Below are 13,418 nucleotides of genomic sequence, written 5' to 3'. Positions count from 1 at the left end.
GTGTGTGTGTGTGTGTGTGTGTGTGTGTGTGTGTGTGTGTGTGTGTGCCCAGCCTAGCTATACCCATAGGGGCTGTGCCCACACACTCTGGACTCTTAGCCACACCCTTGCTTATTTAAGGGCAGTGCTGTCCAATCCCATCAGTTGCTTCTCAATGCCCATGGCTTGTGTTGGAGTGCTCTGTGCAGTTTTTATGTAACATTTTGTTTCGCAGTGTCATCTGAGAGATTTATTTATTTATTTATTTATTGGGTAGAGGAGTTAGTTGCAGTTGATTTAGGTTTAGTTAGTTAGGATTTGCCTGGTGTGGTGCCCCCACTGGTGTTTAAACACTGCCCGTCGTGTGGAGTAATTATCCCCCAATAGTGATCCCCACACTCTTACTGTTTGTTGTCCCTTTGGGAAGGGCATATTAAAGAAAGGTGCTTCATCTGCAAGAAGAGAATGTTGGTGGCCAGAGACTTGCACTTGAAGCAGTATCTTCTGAATAGGCCATGAGGTCTGCTGTTGGCACTGGGGACCTCCATAGATCATCAGGCCCTCCAGAAGGCATCTAAGCCAGCAAGGCTGGTGGTTTGGCCAGTTTTGGATTCCTCTTCTGGGAGGAAGAGAGACAGTTCTCCTTCCTCTGGTCCTTCTAGAAAAAGATCTCCTACAGTGGACTGGGGCCATTCCAAAGCTAAGAGAGATTCCTCCTCTCCTTCTAAGGTGAGTGCAGACCAGTACTGTGATTGATCTGATACATGAGCTAGAGCAGGGCCATTTACCTGCTCTCTGCTAGTGAGGTGAGAGTAAGCGGGCTCCGTATCATTCACTCTGGTACCATTTGTGGGACTTCTGTTGAGCTTGGCACCGATGACATGGGTGTGGGCACCAATTGTTTCCATGCAAGTGGCATATCAGGCAGCATTGGACTTGCTTCCTTATTTGTTCCTGACTCTCCACTAGTTCAGAAACGTTCAGTTGTGGTGGTTTCTTCTGTGTCCCCGGCACTGTTTGGATTGGTTGCAGACTTGTTGTTATTGTTGGCACTATCTTCTGTGCCTTTTCCAGTTCAGGTGCAGAGTTGATATCTCATGCCTTTTTGGTACTGAGGGGCTTGTCAGTGCAGATGCTGTCTTTGGTGCTTTGATGACTCTGGTGCACGCTCCATCTGTGGGTCTGATGCCAGCTTTGATTTCAGTACCAACATCTGCTCTGGTACCAAGTGTGAGTGTGAGGCCCCTATAAGTACTTGACTGCTTTACCTTTGTTGGTACTGATGCATCCTGTGTTCTGGACTTCAGATGAGGCTGGATACTTACTGGCCCTTCCAGGGGGAGGCTCCTCCATTGCCTGTGGACTACTTGGAATGTTCTTCAGGGTTGGGCTCAGAGATGTCTTCCTCCTCTCCCTCACCTTCTCGGTATCATTTTTGAAAGTTATCAAGACCTTATGGGGATCACCATTAGTACTGAGATCAATACTGCTCCCATAGCAGGGATAGCTTGGAACCCCTGGGATGTTGTGCAATAGGCGAGGTCTTAATCTTCTCCTCAGTGCAGAATGAGGTCACTTATTCTGCTGATAGCCTCCCCTCCTGAACCCTCCAACACTGCAGCCACAGATGCGGGTTGTTGCTCCTGCTGAACTGGTTCAGCCTGAGCCATTGTTACAGGCACCACAGGAGATGCAGTTGGCTCAGCTTCCTTCCTCCTCTTCATCACCAGACAACTCTGTGATGCCAGATTTCTTCCTCCCCTGTACCTGAGGATTTTAAAAGGTGTCAGGACCGCCTAAGGTGCATGGCTTCAGCCTTGAGTGTATAGGGTGATTGTTCAGGAGAGCACTGACAAGTTGCTGGATATTCTCCAGTCCTCAGCTTTAGGGAGAGTGGTTCTCTCCATAATTGAAGTGATCTTGGAACCTGGAATCTTGGAAGACGCTATGGAACACCCAGCATCCTTACCATCTACAGCGAGGTGTACTCATAAGACATACTGTATACCTATGCACTGTTTTGAGTGCTTGTTCTTGCATCCACTGCCTTTCTCTTGCCATAAAGGCAGCTAATGAGAGGTTAAGACAGGGGAGATATAAGGACACCAAAGGACAAGGACTCTAAAAGATGGGACTTTTGGGGAGGAAAAATTATTCTACCTCATCCTTACAAATCCGCATTGCCAAAGTATTACTCTGTAACTTGGGAAGCTATGGCAAAAATTACAGGTCATTTGCCAGAATCCTCCAGGGAAGAGTTCAAGGTTTTTGTTGCAGAAGGCCATCTAGTGGTAAAGACGTCACAACAGTCAGCTTTGGACATGGTGGATGTTTCCAGAGTTATGGCCTCTGCTGTACAGGTCTTCATGATTGCAGAACTCTGATATAGCTCCTGATGTCCAACAGACGGTTGAGGACTGACTTACCCGTTGATGGTAGATTTTTGTTTTTGGACAAAACTTACAAAACACTGCATTCCTTTAAGGACTTTTGAGCTACATTGCATTCATTTGATGGTTTTAAACCTGGCAATAAAGAGGCTTCATGGGGCAACAGCAGCAATATCACTCCAACAGCTCTTTAAGTTGAATTATCCCTCTAAACAGCAGGATTTCTCCAGAAAGGGAGACGAGTCATGTAGGAGAAGGTCTTGTGGTCTCAATTTCAACCAGTCAGCCTGTCCTTCATTAGTGTCGTGCAAGCAGTGAACTGGACAGGCTCTCCGTGGTAGACATTCCAGTCATCAAGCTTTAAGTCATTTTTCTCTTGTTTGGGGACAGGCTATCCCACTTCTACAGGTTAGAGTCATTAACGACGTACAAGTGTTAATCACTGTTGGACTGGGTTATGTTATTCAATTCCTGTTCAGTCCCCCTTCCCACCCTCCTACCTCTCCCTTTCCCGAGTCCCCCCTCACGAGTCTCAGCACCTGCAGCAGGTTCAGGCTCTCTAGGCTTCGGGAGCCATAGAGGAGGTTTCCCTTCAGAATTGAGGAAAGGGATCTACTCTTGGTAATTCCTCATCCCCAAGCCCAAGGGAGGGATGAGACCTATCCTCAATCTCCATTGTCTTAACAAGTACATCAAAAACAAGATTCTGCATGGTTACTCTAGCTCAGTGGTACTCAGACCTCAGTGGTTCAGGAGCTAAATTAGCAATCAACATTACCCAAAAGAGCCACAGTAGTGTGAATTCATTGTTTCATTTACTATATTATTCTCACAGCAAATAAGTTAATAACTTAGTGCAAGTTGATAACTTAGTCGGTTCATAACATAGCAAAAGTATCCTGATAGGTTAATAACGTAGATTGATTAATAAAATCAGTGTTTTAATATCATGTGCTGCAAAGAGCCACTTGCGGCTCGCAAGCCTTAGTCCCTATCACTGCCCTAGCTACTGTTCTCCCTGCATTGAAGCACGACTGGTTTGCGAACCATCTTCAGGACGCTTACTTCTGTGTGTCTATTTTACCAAGGCACAGGAGGTTTCTGAGGTTTGTGGTGACAGGTCAGTATTATCAATACATAGTGCTTCCCTTTGCCCTGTCCTTTGGCTGTTTACCAAATGCATGATGGTAGTAGCAGTGTGCCTCAGAAAAAGAGGACTTCATGTCTTTTCGTACCTGAACAATTTGTTAGTGAGGGGCAAGTACAGAGACCAAATAATTGGTCATGTCCAGTACACATTGCATCTCTTTTGATTGTCTGGGTCTGATTTTTGAACAAAGGGAGATCAGCATTAATACCAACATGTAAAATCAAGCTCATTGGGACCCTACTGGACTCTACAAGTTTGAGGCTGTTTCTGCTGAACAAACTATTTCAAACAGTTCATCGCCTGTGCTTGTCTCCATTCCCACCCTTCAACTACAATCTGTGTATGTCTGAGATTGCTAGGCCACATGGGGGCATGCATTTATGTGGTTCAGCACACGACTGGTTTGTCTCCCTCAATCTTCAGGACTCTTACTTCCATGTGGCGATTTTCCCAAGGCACAACAGGTTTCGGGGCTGCTTGAAGTAGGTATATCATCTGAATGGTTAGTCACTGGATGGCCTAGTGGGAATGCCGCCATTGCCCATCTTTGAGTCCTTAGAGAGGTAGACAGATCAGATCGATATGGGTAAGGGTGTTCCCTTTCCCCATCCTTCTCCAGTCAGGACCATAGGTACAGATGCCTCCATGCTACTTGGGAAATTCATTGGAGGACATTGAAGGTTCAAGGTTTGTGGACAGAACAGGAAGCTTCCCTTCATATCAATATCCTGAAGCTTTGAGCCATTTATAATGTGTGGAGAGCTTTTCAGGCACAGATAAATGACACAGTGGTACATATAGTCATCAACATCTCCACAATGTATTGTATGTAGGCCCTACCAAATTCCCAGCCATGAAAAATGTGTCCTGGACCGTGAAATCTGGTCTTTTGTGTGCTTTTACCCTGTACTATACAGATTTCACAGGGGAGACCAGCACTTCTCAAATTGGGGATCCTGATCCGAAAGGGTGTTACAGGGGGTCACAAGGTTATTTTAAGGGGATTGCCACCCTGACTTATGCTCTGCCTTCAGAGCTGGGTGGCCGGAGAGCAGCAGCTGTTGGCCAGGCGCCCAGCTCTGAAGGCAGCACCCCACCAGCAGCAGCGCAGACGTAAGGGTGGCAATACCATACCATGCTACCCTTACTTCTGCGCTGCTGCCTTCAGAGCTGGGTGGCTGGAGAGTGGTGGCTGCTGACAGGGGGCCCAGCTCTGCAGGCAGCAGCGCACACGTAAAGGTGGCAATACCACACTATGCCATCCTTCCTTCTGCACTACTGCTGGTGGTGGCTCTGCCTTCAGAGCTGGGCTCCCAGTCAGCAGCTGCCGCTCTCCACCTGCCCAGCTCTGAAGGCAGCTAACGCAAGCAGTAGCACAGAAGTAAGGGTAGCAGTGCTGCAACCCCCCCCAACGACCCTCCCACAACTCCTTTTTGGGTCAGGATCCCTACAATTGCAACAGCATGAAATTTCAGATTTAAATAGCCAAAATCATGAAATTTATGATTTTTAAAATTCCTATGACCGTGAAATTGACCAAATTGGACAGTAGGGTCCTAATTATATGAACAAGCAGGGAGGAGCCTGCTTCAACCAGCTTTGTCAGGAGGCAATAAAATTTTGGCAGTTTGGCATCAATGAGAGCATCATTCCCACAACCGTTCACTTATCAGTGGTCCAGAATCACTTGGATGATCACCTCAACAGGAATTTCTCCCAAAATCACAAATTGTTTCTGAAAACCAGTGTGCTGACGTCTGTCTTTGTCAGCTATTTACCTGTTCGTAACAAAAGATAATAAGAAGTGCCATCAGTTTTGCTCTCAAGTGGGTCTCAGTCCAGGCTCCTTAACCGACGTCTTCTAGCTGACTTGGGAATGGGCACTGATGTATATCCTACACATTCCTCAGCTTATTCTCAAACTAATGCCAAACTAATTTTCGTTGGTAAAGATTCCATTCAGGCTCCCCCACTTAAAGGAGTCAAAAATGAACTTTACGGGAGGGAGCAGATTTCTACCAGGTATATAGAGAGGTTTTTTTATAGGAAGGAGCAGAATGTGATAGGTGAGAACCAGAAATACCTGTATATCAGTGGAGGAAGTCCAGGTGGATGAATCTAGCTACATGGTTTCAAGAAGAATGGAGAAGAATATGCCTTCATCAAAAGAATGAATAAGAATATGAATAAGAATAGCATCTCAACTTTGTGGAGAGTGGTTTCGTTTCTACTGCTTATGCAAAACAGCTTACACCACTCAAAATCTGACATGAAATTTGTTTGCTACCTAGTTCTATGACATTTTCTTTTATGTAAATAGTACAAATATGAAGTTAAACTGCTGGGCAGAGAATACTGTAACAAGCAGATAGCACCAAGAATTAAAGACAAACAGACCCGAAAATAGACAAAAACACACTTGATCTAGAACAAGTCTTACACTCTGCATTTTTTACCCTTCTGTTTATTTTTTAAAAAGAGGCGTTGTTTAAAAATATTTTTTAGAATGTAAAAGCATTTCCAAGACAAGAACAAATGGATATAAACTGGCCATCAGGAAGTTTAGACTTGAAATTAGACGAAGGTTTCTAACCATCAAAGTGGTGACGTTCTGGAACAGCCTTCCAAGGGGAGCAGTGGAGGCAAAAGACATATCTGGCTTCAAGACTAAGCTTGATAAGTTTATGGAGGGGATGGTATGATGGGATAGCCTAATTTTGGCAATTAATTGATCTTTGACTATTAGCGGTAAATATGCCCAATGGCCTGTGATGGGATGTTAGGTGAGGTGGGATCTGAGTTACTACAGAGAATTCTTTCCTGGGTGTCTGGCTGGAGAATCTTGCCCACATGCTCAGGGTTTAGCTGATCGCTATATTTGAGGTTGGGAAGGAATTTTCCTCCAAGGCAGATTGGCAGAGGCCCTGGGGGTTTTTCGCCTTCCTCTGCAGCACGGGTCACTTGCTGGAGGATTCTCAGCACCTTGAAGTCTTTAAACCATGATTCAAGGACTTCAATAGCTCAGACATAGGTTAGGGGTTTATTACAGGAGTGGGTGGGTGAGATTCTGTGGCCTGCGTTGTGCAGGAGGTCAGACTAGACTATCATAATGGTCCCTTCTGACCTTAAAGTCTGTGACTCTATCTATGACAATTCATGAAGATTAAATATACCATTGGAATTTTCTATCACAATGTTTAGAACACTGTTTTTGAATTTTCTGTATGCAGTGTTGTATCTGTGTTGGTCCCAAGATATTAAAGAGACAGGGTAAGAGGGAATATCTTTTTTTTTTTTTTTTGTCCAACTTCTTTTGGTGAGAGAAACAAGCTTTCAAGCTTACACAGAGCTCTTCTTCCGATCTGGGAAATGTACTAAGAGCTTGTCTACAATTAAAACGCAGCAATGGCAGCTTACACTGCTGTTGTGCTTCAGTGAAGATACTACCTACACCAACAGGAGGAATTCTCACGTTGGCGTAGTTACTCCACCTCCCCGAGATATCTGTCTACATGAGGGTTAGGTCAGTTTCACAGCATTGCTCAGGTGTGGATTTTTCACCCCTAATTTCCTAGTGTAGACCAGGCCTCAGTGTCACAGCTAAATACAGGTTATTTAGCACAAGTAGTTCACACACATTTCAAGGCACCATTCATATTTCAAGTGGCTGGTTAACACTTCTCCAGGCATAGTTGGCCTGTGGTGGTGGAAATACATTAGATTTATGGCTTATTACAACAACCTATAACCCACTAACCTCACCCCATTCCCCTTCTTTCCCCCCACCCGCCCCGCCTATGATTGGAGAGGTATTAACAGGAGAGTTCACCTTGAATGGTCTCCTGAAATGTATTAGCTACTTATGCTAAACAATCTGTTCCACCTTCTATTTAGCTGTGAAGAGTACATTTCCCAGACCTGAAGAAGAGCTCTGTGTAAGCTGGATAGCTTGTCTCTCTCATCAACAGAAGTTGGTCCAATAAAAGTTATTACCTCACCCACCTTTGAATTTTCTGGCAATTTAAGCATTTTTTGTTAAATTTGAGCATGTGGAACAGAATTTTTTTATTTTTAAAAAACACTTGCTGAGACATGCAGTGTATAATTAACCTATGAACTTGCTGCAGGATATTATTGATGCAAATAGCTTAGTAATTAAAATGATTAGACACTTATATGAGTAAGAATAGCATGTGCAGTTACGCTAACTGGGAATGGCAGTTATAAGAGTTTTATGCTTGAGGGCGTAGGCTGATCAACAGTTAGGATAATGAAGAAATTTCTCCACTCATATGGTTTAGTATTGCTCATTTGCCATGAACAAGTACTGTATGTCATTCTCCCCATGCTTTCCTCTGAAGAATCCAGTATAAGCCGATGCCAAACTAGACTGAATGCTGGTTTGGTTCTGATATAGCAATTAATGTATTCAACATGGCACTTTAATCTATCTGCATTTTTTAATCAAATTTTTCAAAATATAGCTTGAAAAGTTTTTCAGTTTAGGTTATAACCCCTTTGCTTCACAGCTTGAAGATAATTGTTTTGGAACTGAGATTGTAGTAGCTATTTCTGGTACTAGCCCTATTGTTCAGCATCTGTAATTTAACCTGAATCCCAATTGAACTGAAATTTACCATACAATCAAACAACCCATATAGAAAAGGAAGTGGTATAGAACCTGTTTAGAAAAGGGCTCTACACTCAGTAATAATAAAAACATTTTTCAGAATGCTTCCAGGAAGGATGTTCCTGCTACTCCAGGGATCGGCAACCTTTGGCACGCGGCCCGTCAGGGAAAGCCCCTAGTGGGCTGGGCTGGTTTGTTTACCTGCCGCATCCACAGGTTCATTCGATCGCAGCTCCCACTGGCCGCGGTTTGCTGCACCAGGCCAATGGGGGCTGTGGGATGCGGCGGCCAGCACATCCCTCGGCCCGCACCGCTTCCCGCAGCCCCCATTGGCCTGAAGCAGCGAATCATGGCCAGTGGGAGCCGCGATCGGCCGGACCTGCGGACGCAGCAGTTAAACAAACCCGCCCGGCCCATCAGGGGCTTACCCTGACAGGCTGCCTGCCAAAGGTTACCGATCCCTGTGCTACTCATTTTTTTCATCACAGGTTCATGGTATGTATAAACTGTCCAAGAGAAAAACAGGTTCTGTTCACTCTCAGAAAAATTTTGGATCGTATTTCCTTTGACAATAAGTTCAATCCCTTTATTTGATTATGGAAAGCAGACATCTTTTTTATGCAGGATGTCCCAAAGTACCCATCAGACATCTTGCTGGCTGAAGTTGTTGTTTCAATGTGCTTCATTTAGCATCATCTGATAGAATTTCCTTTTAGTTTTTTTTTCTCTTCCCCTGTTTAAATTTTTTTTTTTTTTTTTGCTTTACCATTTTTTTCCTCCTAAACTGGGGATTGCCCCCAGGAAAGGGCATGCCCGGTTAACCCGGGTTTAAGAGGTGCCTCGCCTGCAAGGAGTCCATTCTGATAACGGGCGGGCATACCCGCTGTGACCATTCCACAGAAGTATACCTTCTGTCATGAGATAAACACCAGATCCTGAAAAAAAGAGAACTGAAACTAAAGCTGCTCCTCATGGAGGGAGCGCTGCAGCCTACGTCTGACCCGCAACATGAGTCTTCTCCGCAGCATTCCCTCTCCAGGCCAGTGTACCGAGGAAGAAATCCTCAGATTCTCCATGCAAGACCTCTAAAAAGAGAGCTTCAAGCCCTCGAACCAGCCAGAGGAGGTTAGGTCTCTTCGATACCAATTGCACCGAAGGCATCTAAGCACAGTACCCACAGATTGCCAGGGTCTGTGAGACACATACCACTGGTATGTCTAAGGACCCCCTGGGCACAGGTATCGAAACAGTGGTACTTCCGGTCAGGGACAGGTTTGGAGACTGAGCCACGTCTGGGAAGATGGTGTGGGTATGGATGCCCTCAGTACCGATGACTGTGAGGCAACCAACATCGGACCACTTAGTGCTGCGAAGGTTGTCAGATCCCTTGGTACCACCAACTCAGTACCAGCAACCAGTGACTGTACCGATTTACTGCGGCACCAGAGGAATTTAGGATCTGTAAGGACCATGGTGTCTGAGGTACCAGTCTCTCCTCTAATTGGTACCAGGGCTCATCATCACTACTTGGTGGTGATTCCGGGGCTTGAGATATACCCAACACCGAACCATGTACCTCCAGTCTCCGTATCGGCTCCACGTTTTCCAGTGAAGAGTCGGACAGTGACCAGGAGGAGGTCCTCTCCCATCACTCTCACTGTGGTTCCTCTTGCTACCAACCTGGGCCTTCCCAGTCATACCCTCGCTCTGGACTTCAGCCCACCTAGTATGACCAACCCTGGGTTCAGCCCACCCCATGCCTTTTCTACCAACCCAGTGGCCCTATTGGTAGGGCCCTACCAAATTCATGGCCATGAAAAACGCATCACAGACCATGAAATCTGATCTCCCCCTGCAAATCTGGTCTTTTACCCTATACTATACAGATTTCACAAGGGAGAACAGTGTTTCTCAAATTGGGGGTCTTGACCCAAAAGGGAGTTGCAGTGGGTTGCAAGGTTATTTTAGGGGGGTTGTGGTATTGCCATCTTTACGTCTGCACTACCTTCAGAGCTTGGCGGCTGGAGGGGTCGGCTGTTGGCCAAGCACCCAGCTCTGAAGGCAGCATCCTGCCAGCAGCAGTGCAGAAGTAAGGATGGCAATACCATATCATGCCACCCTTACTTCGGCGCTGCTGCCTTCAGAGCTTGGTGGCTGCTGACCGAGGGCCCAGCTCTGTAGGCAGCAGCGCAGACATAAGGGTGGCAATACCATACTATGCCATGCTTACACACCTCAGCAACCTCATAACTCAGGGCAAATGGTTGCCCACAAAGGCAACTCTCTACATCAACCTCCTTCAACTCAGGGCAGTCAGGAATGCTTGCGCTCACTTTCTCCCACGGCTCAGAGGTACACACACACAAAGGTTGTGACAGACGTCAGATGCAAGGACTACATAAATCGTCAGGAAAGTGCCAGATCATCCCCTCTCTGCGCAGAAGCACTAAAGCTCTGGAACTGTTGCATTTGCCACAATGTTTTAATAGCAGCAGCCTGCCTACTGGGAGTGCAGAACACAACAGCAGACAGTCTCAGTTGCAGGTTCTCATAAGACCATGAGTGGGAACAGAACCCAGCAGTACTTCACAATACTCCACATTCTGTCAATGGGAGACACAGACAATAGATTTGTTCGCTACTTACCTGAACAGGAAATGCCCACGCTACTGCTCCAGGGCTGGCCTCAGACAGCACTTATTAGATAACGCTCTCCTTCTTCCATGGGACAAGGGCCTTCTTTACACCTTTCCCCCATTCCATCTGTTGTTGAAGGTCCTGTTAAATAAAAGAGAAAAAGCAAACATCATGCTGAGTGCTCTCACCTGGCCGAGTCAGTGGTGATACCTGTACTTGTCAGAGCTGGCAACGTGTCCACCAATCCCTCTCCAACCCACTCCTTACCTCCTCTTGCAGAACAAAGGAGACACTCTCCATCCTAACGTGCAGATACTCCGACTCAAGGTTTGGCTACTTCATGGGTCCAACACAGAGAGAGCACCTGCTCCGAGGAGGTACAGGAAGTGTTACTATACAGTAGGAAATTGGCTACCCATCGTACTTACCTACAAAAGTGGACTAGGTTTTAGGTTTGATGCAATTCCAGGCACATTATCCTGACATCTGCTACTCTCTCTTCAATGTTAGCTCTCAAGAAGACAGGGCTATCCTTCAGTTTGCTCAAAGTACACCTGGCGGCCATAGCAACTTTCCCATCAACAAGTAGAGGGATACTCCGTTTTCTCACACCCGACTACAAAGAAATTCCTCAAAGGTATAATGAACCTCTTTTCCCAACCTAGATGCCCCCTTTCAACATGGGACCTAAATCTAGTTTTCAAGAACCTGGCTAGACTACTGTTTGAACCTATGGCCATTTGTTCGCTTACACATCTGTCACTGAAGACATTTCTGGTGGCCATGACCTTGGTGAGGAGAATAGGGGAAATAGCACTTATGGCACACACACCCCTTTATAGTCTTCTTTCACAACAATGTTACTCTCAGGCCACACCCAAAGTTTATTCCTAAAGTGTACTCATCTTTTCACATGAACCAACCAATTCACCTCCCAACCTTTTATCCTAAGCCTCATCGTGATAACAGCTAGGCCATCTTGCACATGCTAGACGCCAGGAGAGCCCTGGCCTTCTACCTGGACAGGACAAAGACTTTTAGGAAATGTCCTAAGCTCTTTCCATTATTGAAATGTCTAAAGGCACAGCAGTATCGTCCCAGAGACTCTTCGAATAGATCTTACACTGTATTAAGCGCTGTTATCGTGTTTGCAATGCAGTGCCTTCATGTGGAATTCACACACACTCCACTAGGTCTGTTTCCTTCTCTGTCGCTTTTGTCAGGAATGGTCCCATCTCAGAAATCTGCAGGGCAGCCACCTGGGCATCTTTACATAGCTTCACAGAACACTATGTGATTAATGGGGACTCTACTTCTGATGCTAGTTTTGGCTCTGCAGTATTATTATCCATAACAGACTCAACTCCGAAGCCCCAACCTTTCATTAGGGATACTGCTCAGGAGTCATCTACAGTGGAGCACCCATAGGGACACTACTCAAAGAAGAAGAGGAAGTTACTCACCTTGTACAGTAACGATGGTTCTTTGAGATGTGTGTCCCTAGGGGTGTTCCACAATCCGCCCTCCTTCCCTCTACTTCAGAGTTCTTGTCAGGGAGTCTGCGGTAGAGAAGTAACAGGGTGGTTTGCCGGCGCGGTGCTAATTAGCCTCGAGACAGAGCATGAGGAGGGGAAAGCGCATGTGTGGGCCGAACGGACAAGGCTACTGAAGATCTCCAATCAGAAGCACAGGGATGGACATACATCTACAATGGAGCACCCATAGGAGGACACATCTCGATGAACCATCGTTACTGCACAAGGTAACTTCCTCTTCTCATTTCTAGGCCCTCTTAGAGGATGACTGCACTGAAACCACAATTTCAAAGAAGCTAGACTGTTTGGAGTGATCTTACCCTTTAGTACATCTCCTATCAGAAGATCTTGGGATGCTTCACTGGAACAAGGGAAACTGGTGGAATGACCATTCCTATCTGTCTTCATTTGTGACATAGTTCTACACTTGATTATTGATTATGTCGCTATAACTATCCTGCTACTATAACTGATGACTATCCCATCTCCAGAATTATGCTGATATTCTGGATCAGACTATTTTGCAGTTTTGCCTTACATCCTCGGGGGAAGGTGGGAGACATTGTTGTGTAGACTCAACTTTATGTCTTGAGATTTCAGTATATGTTCAAGTTAAATGTATCAATTTCTCTCACCAATTACATTACATATTTTAGGGAGCATGGGATATGAAACTAGTTAGTTGTGTTGCATTTGATATTTTCCTGCAATTATAAAATAATTATGCTATTGTAATAATTGCTGCTTGTGGTAGTTGGTTCACTGATGTTCACACACCTATTTGCAGCCTGGCTTGGCAGTCTCTTCCTTGTTTTTCACTTCTGTCTTAGACTTGCTCTTTGAAGGAGAACTCACTCAAGCATTTAACTTTCTAAGAAGGGGGATTTATTGCAACTATTACAGATAAGTAACTGCCTTTTCTCCAGAAAGAAACTGTTCTCTCAAGGTACAGATTGCAGTAGATCCACACTTTTTTCCAATCTTTCACAGAGTTTGGGTAACGTGTGTATTGGTTAATGCTTTGCGGTTTTCAATTGAAAAAGGAACTGAAAATTATGGACCCTAGAGGTTGTTGCAGCCCTTCTTTAAAAGTGAAA

General features: G+C 45.4%; 1 protein-coding gene across 1 annotated transcript in view; it reads left to right on the top strand.

Annotated features, from left to right (window-relative positions):
• Positions 1-13,418, top strand: part of PPP3R1 (protein phosphatase 3 regulatory subunit B, alpha) — an 84,375-nt gene that overhangs the window by 53,302 nt on the left and 17,655 nt on the right. The window lies entirely within an intron of this gene.

This window comes from Terrapene carolina, unplaced genomic scaffold (genome assembly GCF_002925995.2).
Source record: "Terrapene carolina triunguis isolate 2854851 unplaced genomic scaffold, T_m_triunguis-2.0 Scaffold132, whole genome shotgun sequence".
Taxonomy (NCBI): domain Eukaryota; kingdom Metazoa; phylum Chordata; order Testudines; family Emydidae; genus Terrapene; species Terrapene triunguis.
The sequence above is the reverse complement of the archived record's forward strand: the minus strand, read 5'-3'. Positions and strand labels throughout refer to the sequence as shown.